Here is a 12,298-nt window from a genome sequence, read left to right on the forward strand (position 1 = left end):
AAGGATCCAAAGTGGCTTTTCACCCCCTTCTCCGCTTAACCACAACAATGTGAGGGTAGGTTAGGCCCAAGGCTTCCATGATTGGGGGAGAGGGATTCGAACCTGGTCATCCCAGGTTCTCACCCCACACTCTAACCGTTACACAACACCACACAAGCTTAGTGACGCTTGGATGTACAGACTAGCTGACCAGTCCCTTATTAGAGCGCAAACAGGGTAATTATGGTGCCTCCCATCTGTTTGATAGATCTAGAATATGCAGGGTGTATCATGGTAATAATTATATTAATAACAGGCTGGTTAAAGGGATTTATACATTAGAAAACTAACAAGGATGATGTCGAACCACAATGTGATCTCTCTACCACCACCCTTTTTCATTTCATTTATTACGGTCATTTGACCAGCATTATAAAAATACAGCGATGCGTACCATAAGCGTTACCAACAAAAACAAGGGAGATTTAAGGACAAACCAGATAACGCTATTAGAATAAAATATGACCGTTAATAAAATAAATAAGTTAAAAATTACTGCTGTGATTTCCAAGCCTTACATATTAACATGCAGTATCTAGCAACATATCTCTAGATCTGGGGATTATTGCCGGCTAACAGGTAATCCAATTTGGTTTTGTCAGATTCTCCCGAGAATTTCTTTAGCAAAGGCTCAATCATTTTACTCCTAGCCTCCTTGTAAAAAGTACACCGTTAAATCATATGTTCGATCGTTCCCACCTCTTGAAGCAAGCATGGGCACTTTCTTTCTATGAAGGGGATGTTCTTAAATTTGCCTTTGAGTACCGCAGAGGGGTTCCGCACACCTGGTGTTTGCCAACGTGAAACCGCTTCTGACCCTCTGAGGTCTTCATGTTATCATAGTTCTGGACTCGGTGTGGCAGGTGTGGTTCTCTTGGCTACGAACCTTCCAGGCCTGAGATCGACAAATCCCAGGATCCAGGTAGCCATGGCGCTTAGAAATTTCACTGGTGCCCCTAGTTTTTCTCAGCATTGAATTTCCTGCGTTGTGCAGAGGGTTGGACTAGATGACCCTTGAGGTCGCTTCCAGCTCTATGTTTCTATGTGCCCAGTTTTTTTCCCAAGAAGGGAGGGGGGAGTCTTCGATGTTTGGGAATTCTAGGGTGGGATCCTGCCATTGTGCTCAGCGAAATGCTGGGGAAGTCTCTTTGGAGCTGAAGACTGTGCTTTCAGCTGAGCTGAGTGGGCTCCTGTGTGCTAGAATAACCAGTCTTGTTGACAGAAATGATACTGATGACTGCAATTGGGAGTAATTGAAACAGCTTTGCAAACAAGTCAAAAAAAATGAATGGTTTCCCCACCTCCCAGGATATATTGCACTTTTGTGGGTGGTGGAAAGTGCTCTCAACTTTTGCTGACTTGTAGGAGGTTTTCAAGGCAAGAGACATTCAGAGATAGTTTGCCAGCGTGGTGTAGTGGTTAAGAGCGGTGGTTTGGAGCGGTGGACTCTGATCTGGGGAACCGGGTTTGATTCCCCACTCCTCCACATGAGAGGTGGAGTCTAATCTGGTGAACTGGGTTGGTTTCCCCACTCCTACACACGAAGCCAGCTGGGTGACCTTGGGCTAGTCACACTCTCTCAGCCTCACCTACCTCACAGGGTGTCTGTTGTGGGGAAGGGAAGGGGATTGTAAGCCGGTTTGAGTCTTCCTTAAGTGGTAGAGAAAGTCGGCATATAAAAACCAACTCTTATTCTTCCTGTGTGCATGTTGCGTAGCAATGGAAGTGAAGTGAGGTAGGAGGAGGAATGTGGGAACTGAGGACAGCTGTTGTGGGGTGTGGATTAAATACCTAATAGGGTCAGAAGGGTGATACAACATCATAGCATCTGGGAGACACTATACCATAGATGGTTACTCGATAGGTTTGCTTATGTCGATCGGTTAACTGTCTTTGATGGAAGGAGTTTGTCCTTCAGCAATCGGTTTTTCCTCCCATCTTCTGGGCGTGGAGTGGGGGCGTCACTGGGTGTGTGTGGGGGGGAGGTAGTTTCAAATTTCCTGCATTGTGCAGGGGGTTAGACTAGATGACCCTGGTGGTCCCTTCCAGCTCTGTGATTCTAAAGACATAATTTTGTGCCTGTGTTTTGAGGGTTAGGGAGGGGCAGTGGCTCAGCCGAAGAGCACCTGCTTGGCATACAGGAGGCTGCAAGTTCAATCCCTGGCATCTCCCGTGAAAGGAACAGGTTATGTGAAAGACCTCTACCTGAGACCCTGGAGAGCTGCTGCCAGTCTGAGTAGACAATACTAACCTCGATGGGCCAATAGTATGATTCTGTATAAGGCAGTTTCATGGGTGTTCATGCAAGGGTTGTGCTGTCTTCCCAAATAGTGTCTGAGTTTGTCCTTCAGCAATCGGTATGCATAGGATCGGCCCCTGGTATGCTTTCATGTTTTTCCCCACACAATCACACTGCTTTCTCTTGCCCCATGGCTTGAGTTCCAGTTGAGTTTATAAGTCCACTCAGGCGAGTATCTGAGAGTTGAACCATAAGGAGAGGTCCAGCCCGTGGACAGTGTCTTTTTTGGTCGATAGCAAGAGTGCTGCAGCTCTTTAGGTTCTCCAAGCCGTGCCCTTAGACGCTTTGTTCTACCAGTTTGCCTGATCAAGAAAACGGCGCACGGCGGTTGCCAATGTGGCTTGTAACCGCGCCTCTGCAAGAGCAGTAAATCCATCTCTTTCTCCCTTCTGCAGAGGAAGCAGCAAAGCATTGATGGCAGCGGGTAAGTGATAGCGGGGGAATTTTCTTCCCCTTCCAGCACCAAATTAATCAGTCCTCCAAGGATTAAAATAGCTCGTCACTGCCAAGACTCATCACGGGAGTGAGAGCTAACCTCCTTCTCAGACTGGCGCTCTGCGCAAGAGAGAGAATAGCACTGTTCTGCAGAGAGGCATATACAACTTGCAGAAATTTCTAGAACTGTGTGACTTAAAGACAATGTAGGAGCCGGTCTTTCTGGGAAACAATATTTGTACATTTTCGTCTGCTCCATAAACAGCAACTCTTATGCATTGCAAGAAGAACATACACGGTGTAGTGGTTAAGAGTGGTGGTTTGGAGCGGTGGACTCTGATCTGGAGAACAGGGTTTGATTCCCCACTCCTCCACATGAGCGGCGGAGGCTAATCTGGTCAACAGGATTTGTTTCCCCACTCCTACACATGAAGCCAGCTGGGTGACCTTGGGCTAGTCACAGTTCTCTTCGAACTCTCTCAGCCTCACCTACCTCACGGGGTCTGTTGTAGGGAGGAGAAGGGAAGGTGATTGTAAGCTGGTTTGATTCTGCCTTAAGTGGTAGAGAAAGTTGGCATATAAAAACCAAGTCTTCTTCTAGACAGCTTTGCTTATATGCTGCCTGTGGTGGTGGGAAGGGCCGTCAAGTCACAGCTGACTTAAGGCAATTCCATTTGGGGGTTTTAAGGCAAGAGGCGTTCAGAGGTGGTTTGCCGTTGCCCGCCTCTGTGTAGCAACTCTGGACTTCCATGGTGGTCTCCAAACCAAATATTAACCCTGCCTACTTTCTAAAAGCATCTGGTGGGTGCCATGGCACCCATGGGCACCATGTTGGGGTCCCCGTATTAGAAAGTAAAGAAGACATTAGGATTCCTCCTGCCCCAGAAATGTGCCTATTTTCTGGCCTTCCACAAAGCATATACTTTGAGAGGTATTCCGTGCTCTCCCCTTCTCGTTTTTATCCTCACAAAAAGAAAAAGACTACAGGGTTGTTGGCTCTGCACAGATTTCTGCTTTTTGTTCTGTGCTCTTGGCTGATCAGCCTAGTCCACATTATGTCAGGCTAGCAGCAGCTCTGTATCTTCACACGAACACATGTCTTATACTGAATCAGACCCTTGGTCCATCAAAGTCAGTATTGTCTACTCAGACCGGCAGCGGCTCTCCAGGGTCTCAGGCTTAGGTCTTTCTCATCACCTACTTGCCTGGTTCCTTTAACTGGAGATGCTGGGGATTGACCCTGGGACCTTCTGCACGCTAAGCCGATGCTCTACCACTGAGCCACAGCCCCTCCCATCTTCCATGGGGCTGAGATGGAATTCCACCCCTGCTTATACAGAATCAGCCTACTGGTTCATCTGGCTCGATACACATAAAGCTGCCCTACACTCAATCAGACCACTAGTCCATCAAGGTCGGTATTGTCTACTCTGACTGGCAGCAGCTCTCCAGGGTCCCAAGCCGAAGTCTTTCATATCACCAGCTACCTGATCTTTTTAACTGGAGATACCGGGGATTGAACCTTGTTCCCTCTACATGCCAAGCAGATGCTCTACCGCTGAGCCACAACCCTTCAGGTCCCCTCTGACCGGCAGCTGCTTTCCAAGGGGAAGACCCTTCCGTGCCTGAGACAGACACCTGTTAGCTGAGATGCTTTTACCTGGAGGTGGGAGGGATCGAATTTGAGAAACCTGCTGTAGAAAGAGCCCGCTCCATCAGTCAGCTCTGTCCCATTATTATCTGACAGATATAAGACCAGCTTAAGTTTGTTCTGATGCCTTTTCTTCCACAGGTAAACATTCAGCTTCCTAGCTATGCTGGGCATCTCTCAGCTGTGAATGTAGGAGCTGCGGAAAGGTGCCGGCTGGAAATTAGGAAAAAAATGTTTACAGTAAGAGTTGTTGGACAGTGGAATCGGCTACCTAGGGAGGTGGTGGGCTCCCCCTCACTGGCAGTCTTTAAGCAGAGGCTGGACACGCACTTGTCAGGGATGCTCTAGGCTGATCCTGTGTTGAGCAGGGGGTTGGACTAGATGGCCTCTATGGACCCTTCCAACTCTGCGATTCTGTGAGTTAATGTTGGCTTTTTGAAGGTGGAACCTGGTTGCTTTGGCTTCTTGGGGTGCCACTGTAAAATGTGCAAATGCGTCCCGAGTGGTCAACCTAACCACTTGTAATATAAAACTTCACAAATTTCCATGCAGAGTGTCATAAAGAAACAAAGAAAGTGGACGAAACAAACAAAAATAATAATAACCCTGCATTCTGTTCCTACCTTGGGAAGTTCTTAACAGTAACAATTCAGTCTTATCTAGTGTAGCAAGGTTGAGAACAAATGAGAGTTTGAATAAATATACACATTCTTTAAAAAACAAAACAAAACCTTGTTACTACAGTTGCTCTTGCTTCTCTTCCCTTTGGGGAACGGAAAAGTTTTCAGAACTCCTGGACAAACATTTCACAGTCTGTTTCTCTCAGTGTTTGGTGTGTAGTGGCTGAGAGTGTCGGACTAGTACCTGGGAGACCCGGGTTCGAATCTCCACTTGTGCCGCGGAAGCCCGCTTGGTGACCTTGGTCCAGTTGCACTCTCTCAGCCCAACCTACCTCACAGGATCGTTGTGACAATAAAATGGAGGAGAGGAGAGTGATGTAAGTTGCTTTGGGTTCCCGTTGGGGAGAAAGGTGGGGTATAAATGAATTAATTAAATTAAAACTAAACAGAGAAAGATTTTGCCAGACTCTTAGGATGCTGCTTCATTTTCTATAATTTTCTGGCTTTTTTCTGAAAAATGCAAATGCATTTTATGCTAATAATAATAATGCTAATAATAATGTCTTTTATGCTAATCATAATATTTTTATGCTGATAATATCTAATAAAATAATAATGCCAGTCTTTTATCAGAACTCCGTTTGTCTGGTAATTAAAGCTGATTTAACTGGAGCGGCCCAACGCCAGCATGGTCTAGTGGTTAAGAGCGATGGACTCTAATCTGGAGAACCGGGTTTGATTCCCCACTCTTCCACATGAAGCCTGCTGGTTGACCTTGGGCTAGTCAGAGATCTGTCTAGGTGAAGGGCAGGGAGAATTCTTTTTTTGTCCGCTTTGGGTTCGCGTGGTGGTAGGTTGGGCTTTGCATTGGCAGAAGACTGGCAGCAACGTAGGGTTACCAACCTCCAGGTGGAACCTGGAGATCACCTTGTATTACTTTTGATCTCCAGGCTACTGAGATCAGTTCCATGGGAGAAAATGGCTGCTTTGGAGAGTAGGGTGGACTCTTTGCATTATACCCCTGCCCCTCCCAGAGACTCCACCCATAAATCTCCAGTAATTTCCCAACCTGGAGTTGGCATCCATAAAGCACAGGCAAAAGAAAAATCTAAGGAAGTCCCAAGTGATGTTTCTCCTCTGTGTTTCCATGGAAGGCGCTGACTCCTCTTTCCCATTTGTAGACTTTAGGGTTAAAGTATTTATTCCTTGAGAGGGGAGAGAACATGAGGATTAACTCGCAAACACTTGTAAAACAAAAATGCGGGGGCGCATGGTTTTCTCTTCCCCGCCCCCTGTTTCTCTTCTGTTTGTTGAGTGCCTAAAAGGGAGATAACAATAGGGGACAGATTCGTTCTTTGGCAACCAAGGTTGCAGTCTGAACTCCTACTCCCTTGTTAATCTAACAAGCGGTGCTCTTTCACCGGGGAGGCTCTGGCGCGGCTCCTCCCGTCTCACCTTTGCCAAGAACAGCGAACCGGAGAGCTCTGCCAAGTTTTGCGTGTGTCTTGAGAAGGTCAATGAGGAGGATGCGGCTGTCGGGTTTTCACAAAATGCCTTTTCGGTTCGATCATAAGGATAAGTACGGAAACATTTGATGCTGCAGTAACCCAGAATGCCCTGCATTTCCCTGAGAGAGGGGAAAAGCACAGATGAGGATCTTGGCGCATCCAGTTGTTGGCAGGTCTGTCCAATCCTTTGTGGTTTCTTGGGAGGACTGGGAGGTGTAGAGCAGCGGTTCCTAAACTGTGCTCCACGGAGCACTTGGTGCTCCGCGAAACATCTCCTAGCGCTCCGTGAAGAGATTGGAAAGAAAAATACCACTGTCGTTCAGTTTAGTATATAGGTGCTTGGTGAAAATTAGTGCTCCGTGACGAATTTCTCTCCTGAAAAGTGCTCCATGACTCAAAAAGCCGGTTTGATTCTTCCTTAAGTGGTGAAGAAAGTCGGCATAGAAAAACCAACTCTTCTTCTTCTTCGATTTGTTTCCTCCTCTGGGAGACTCTCTTCATTCTTGCTGCCCTCTTCTTCAACAACCATCATGCGCAAGTTGCCTCAAGCCCTCTTGGGCGAGCTGCTGAGGAAAAATGGCCTCCTTTCTTTGAAGGATGAAGGCTTCTTGACTCAGTCCGAGAGTTATATGCCTTGAAGGGAAATTGGCTTCACCTTGCTTATCCCTGGAAGGAATGCGCTGGGGAGCGCATACTGTTGCACAGCGAGCAATGCATGATGATCGACTTAGTCACGTCCTTTCTGTTTCCCTCAGTTTTAAGAGCTCACAGTTGGTCTACAATATCTTTCTTTGTTCTGTGTGAGCTGGGGAGGAAAGGAGAAGGCACTCCTGAATCAAATGGGTTGTATCAGTTGCAGGTATGTGGGAGGGTCTCTTATGTCAAGGGATGGTAAATACAAGTTCAAATTGAGATACGTACATACACACACACCAGGGTTCCCCAACGTGCTGCCCATGGCTGGTGTCCTTCCAACACCTTTTCTGGAGCCCCCACCAACCGTCTTTACAAAGGGGGCCCAAGTGAAGATTGTTGAGTTTTTGATGTCTGTGGTATAACGCAGACAATGGCTTTATATGAAGTACTTTATGTAAAGAATCATTTTTTCCCTTTCAATAAGTGGGTTAGATACCTGCAAAATGAAGGCAGATATTGTCAGAAGGGGGTTTATTAACTGACTGGAAAAATATACTTATTTCGTATATGAGGATTGTTGAATTTTTGATGTCTATTGTATAACACAGACAATGGCTTTATATGAAGTACTTTATGTAAAGAATAATTTTTTCCCTTTCAATAAGTGGGTTAGATGTCTGCATAATGAAGGCAGATACTGTCAGAAGGGGGTTTATTAACTAACTGGAAAAATATACTTATTTCGTATATGAGTATTGTTGAGTTTTTGATGCCTATGGTATTACACAGACAATGGCTTTATGTGAAGTTTATGTAAAGAATCATTTTTTTTACTTTCCGTAAATGGGTTAGATGTCTGCAAAATGAAGGCAGGTACTGTCAGAGGAGGGTTTATTAGCTAACTCGATAAATATACTTGTGTATGTGCACGAAAGTATTTTTTAAACAATAAGTTAATTTTAAAAGGTATGCTGTTAAAGAGAGCTTCTGCATGAAATGTTTTTTCAAAAATAATTTTTATTTTCAAAACAACATAGAACAAAACAGACAAAACAAGCAACATACCGTATGCACATTATACATAAACACAACTAAGTACCTATTACAAAATACCCATCGACTACTTTTTGGAGTGGGTATAAATTGTACCAAGCCTATTTACTTATTTGTAAATCTAGGGTAGAACAAGTCTTTTAAAGGAAGAGAGAGACCTAAGCATATTCTCCTGCCTACCACTATATACACAAGTAACAATATTTAATTGCTATTATTTAATTCTGGTAAATATACTATATTTTCTATACATATGTCCTTAATTAGGAGCCCCGTGGCGCAGAGTGTTAAGCTGCAGTACTGCAGTCAAAAGCTCTGCTCACTGCCTGAGTTCGATCCCGACGGAAGTCGGTTTCAGGTAGTCTGCTCAAGGTCGACTCAGCCTTCCATCCTTCCGAGGTCAGTAAAACGAGTACCCAGCTTGCTGGAGGGTAAAGGGAAGACGACTGGGGAAGGCACTGGCAAACCACCCCGCAAACAAAGTCTGCCTTGGAAACGTTGGGATGTGACGTCACCCCATGGGTCAGGAATGACCCGGTGCTTGTACAGGTGACCTTTACCTTTTTTTATGTCCTTAATAGATAGCAGTACATAATTCTAGTAGATATGCTATATTCAATATACATATGTTCTTAGTAGATAACAATACGTAATTGTTATTCTACAGATCTAATGTTAAACATTTCAACCTATCAATATTGTACAATAAAAATAATGTAAAGTCATGTAATACAAATAGTAGATAAGTCTAAATATATCTAATCTAAAATAGCAAGGAAACCTATTCTTGTAAATCCAACTTCTGTGTGAAGTTGAAGGCCTACTATCTAGGGTTGCCGACCTCCAGGTGGTACCTAGAGATCTCCTGCTATTACAACTGATCTCCAAGCAACAGAGGTCAGTCCGGCTGGTGAAAATAGCCACTTTGGAAGGTGGACTCTATGGCATTATATAGTTGGATAGTTACTGGGGGTGTGGGACAACAGTGATCTTCATTCCAGCTCAGTGATGACACTTCCCCCAACCCAGAAGCACTGGCATTTCACCGAAGTGATTCTCCAGCACTTGCCCCCAAACTCTATGGAGTTACTAGAAGTTTGCCCACCATTAGTGGGTGCCTGGTAGGCCTATCTACTACTTTTTTACAGGCCTGATGCCTACAACGTTGGATTCTGGCCCATTTTGACCGTTTTAATTATTAGAGGCGAGGAATGTGAGCTGTTCTGTTCTCCGCTTCCTCCGTGGGATGCTTTCCCTCCAGGTCTGGTGGTACGTGCTTGCCAGTTCCTTCAGAAATGTATGTTTAGGAGCACAATCCTGAATCTTCAGTCTGTTTGTTTAAAGAACGCTAAGCCAAGATGCCTGGAACACGTACGGCTTTCCCCTTACAGCATTAACAGCCCTGTTAGGATTCTGCTCTTGGCCTGTGAAAAGCTTGAAGTCTCGGCACCGTCTTGAAGGAAAGGCGTAAATGCCTGCCCAACACAAAAGGTCACGGGGACATATTTGCCAGACGCTAACACATTATCTGGTAGCTTGCTCAAGGCTGTGAATAGATACTATCAGTTAATAGCTTAAGCCAGGAGTGGTCCGTGAGCACGCTGCAGGCTAACGCCGCCGAGGGCCTCGTTTTTGTATTCCTCGGGTTCTTATTGGGTTCCAGAGAACGAGGCCAATTAAGTTTCTAGTCCTCTTTGCTTTATAGATTTAAGCATGACAATGCAACAGCCCAAAAGTATATCTGAAAAAGCTACCCGCTTACACCTTAAGGTTTTCAATTTCTGCAGCCTGGGTTTATCTCCACATCTCTTTTCCAAGTATGTGTGTGTATATATTTTTTATATATATATATATATATATTATTTATTTATTTATTTATTTATTGGGGGGGGAGTAATTGGCCAATGTCTTTTAAAATTTTATTACAGTATCTGTGGGGCCACAGTGGATGCTGTAAAGGTTAGCCCCCTCGGTTGAAATGGTTATATAGATACTTAAAGAAAAATCTTGTGATGCCTTAAAGGTAAAGGTAGTCCCCTGTGCAAGCACCGGGCCATTACTGACCAAATGGGGTGACGTCCCATCCCGACGTTTACTAGGCGGACTACGTTTACAGGGTGGTTTGCCATTGCCTTCCCCAGTCGCCTACACTTTACCCCTTGGGTCCTCGTTTAACCGACCTCGGAAGGGCGGAAGGCTGAGTCAACCTTGAGCCGGCTACCTGATTAAGGGTGATCGTGCCTCCCTTGAAGGAAGGCGGATATGCAGATGTGGACTGTTCTATTTTGAGGTTCTCCTAAACAATGTTGAGGGTGGTTTTGAGCTTCATAAATCCCTGTAGACTTTGGAAAGAGCTTGTTTATGCAATATCCTCTTTCAACTGTGAAGCTTGTGGTGATTTTCCAAAAAGTTTTGCTTGGGGGATTTGCATGCCAGGTGTCCCGAAATGCCAGTGTTTGCGTTTGCAGATCAAACAAGCTCTCTTCGCTGTGAGGCGGCCTGTAATCCTGTGTATACAGTCCTCAAGCCAAATGTTTTAGTGGTTTTTCTGATGGCCAAATTTGCTTCTGGGAGAGCTGGGCCTTTGAAACAGCAGTTACCTTTAGAAAGGTTGGCCTGGGTTGTGTTTGCACAGGTACGTGCTTTCATAGGGAACAAGTGACATGAAGAGGAGGCCCAGACTAATTTGGGCGGGGCCATGTTTTATCCCCAAGGACCTTTTCTGTATTTCCAGTAGAAATATTGGAAATTTCTGTAGTGTTTAAAGAAAATAAACAGACTTTCAGAAGAAGGTGTTAGTGCCCTGATCTGGATGGCCCAGGCTAGCTCGATGTCGTCAGATTTTGGAAGCTAAACAGGATCGGCCCTGGTTAATACCTGGATGGGAGACCCCCAAGGAAGACCAGGGTTGCTACACAGAGGCCAGCAATGGCAAACCACCTCTGTTCATCTCTTGCCTTTAAAACCCTACGGGGTTGCCATGACAGCTGCAACTTGACAGCGCTTCCCACCACCACATTAGTCACTCAGTGTGTCGTATGCAATTTTTTAATGTAAGACAATCATTGTGTACGTGTGTGTGTGCACGCAAAGTGTCGACTAGTCGCAGCCGTGTTATGGCAACCCAGTAGGATTTTCCAGGCAAGAGACATTCAGAGGTGGTTTGCCATTGCCTTCGTCTGCATAATGGCCCTGGCATTCCTTGGTGGTCTCCCATCCAAATACCAACCAGCGCCGACCCTGCTTATCTTCTGAGATCTGGCAAGATCAGGCTAGCCTGGGCCGTCCAGGTCAGGGCGTAGCCCTGTTGTGTGTGTGTACAGTGCCGTCAAGTCACAGCTGATTTATGACAACCTGTAGGGTTTTCAAGGCAAGAGGCATTCAGAGTTGGTTTGCCATTGCCTTCTTTTCCATAGCGATCCTAGAATTCCTTAGTGGTCTCCCTTACTTACCAGGGCATACAATACATACTCTAATGCTTAGCTTCATTAGGGTATGTATTGTAGGTAAGTATTGTAGCCATAGACTACATCACCAGCATGGTGTAGTGGTTAAGAGCAGTGGTTTGGAATGGTGGACCTTGGAGAACCAGGTTTGATTCCCTGCTCTACATGAGCAGCGGAGGCTAATCTGGTAAACTGAATTTGTTTCCCCACTCCTACACACAAAGCCAGCTGGGTGACCATGGGCAAGTCACAGCTCTCTTCGAGCTCTCTCAGCCCCACCTACCTCACAGGGTGTCTGTTGTGGGGAAGGGAAGGTGATTGTAAGCCGGTTTGAGTCTCCCTTAAGTGGTAGAGAAAGTCGGCATGTAAAAACCAACTTTTCTTTTCAAGGATGTGTTTACTGTTTTAAGTGTGATTAATTTTATCCACAATTGAAGTGTGATATTGTATATGATACTATTTGAAGAGTTCAATATTGTTTATTCACTGACTTTGGTTATAGTCCGCCTTCTGTCAGAGAACGTTTAGCCCTATATCTAAGCTATGCTGTTAGTCTTATTATGGTTGGAAGAGTTCCTGTCCAAATAATGGACTTCCTTTTGTTTACTATA

This window comes from Euleptes europaea, chromosome 6 (genome assembly GCF_029931775.1).
Source record: "Euleptes europaea isolate rEulEur1 chromosome 6, rEulEur1.hap1, whole genome shotgun sequence".
In the NCBI taxonomy this organism is placed as follows: domain Eukaryota; kingdom Metazoa; phylum Chordata; class Lepidosauria; order Squamata; family Sphaerodactylidae; genus Euleptes; species Euleptes europaea.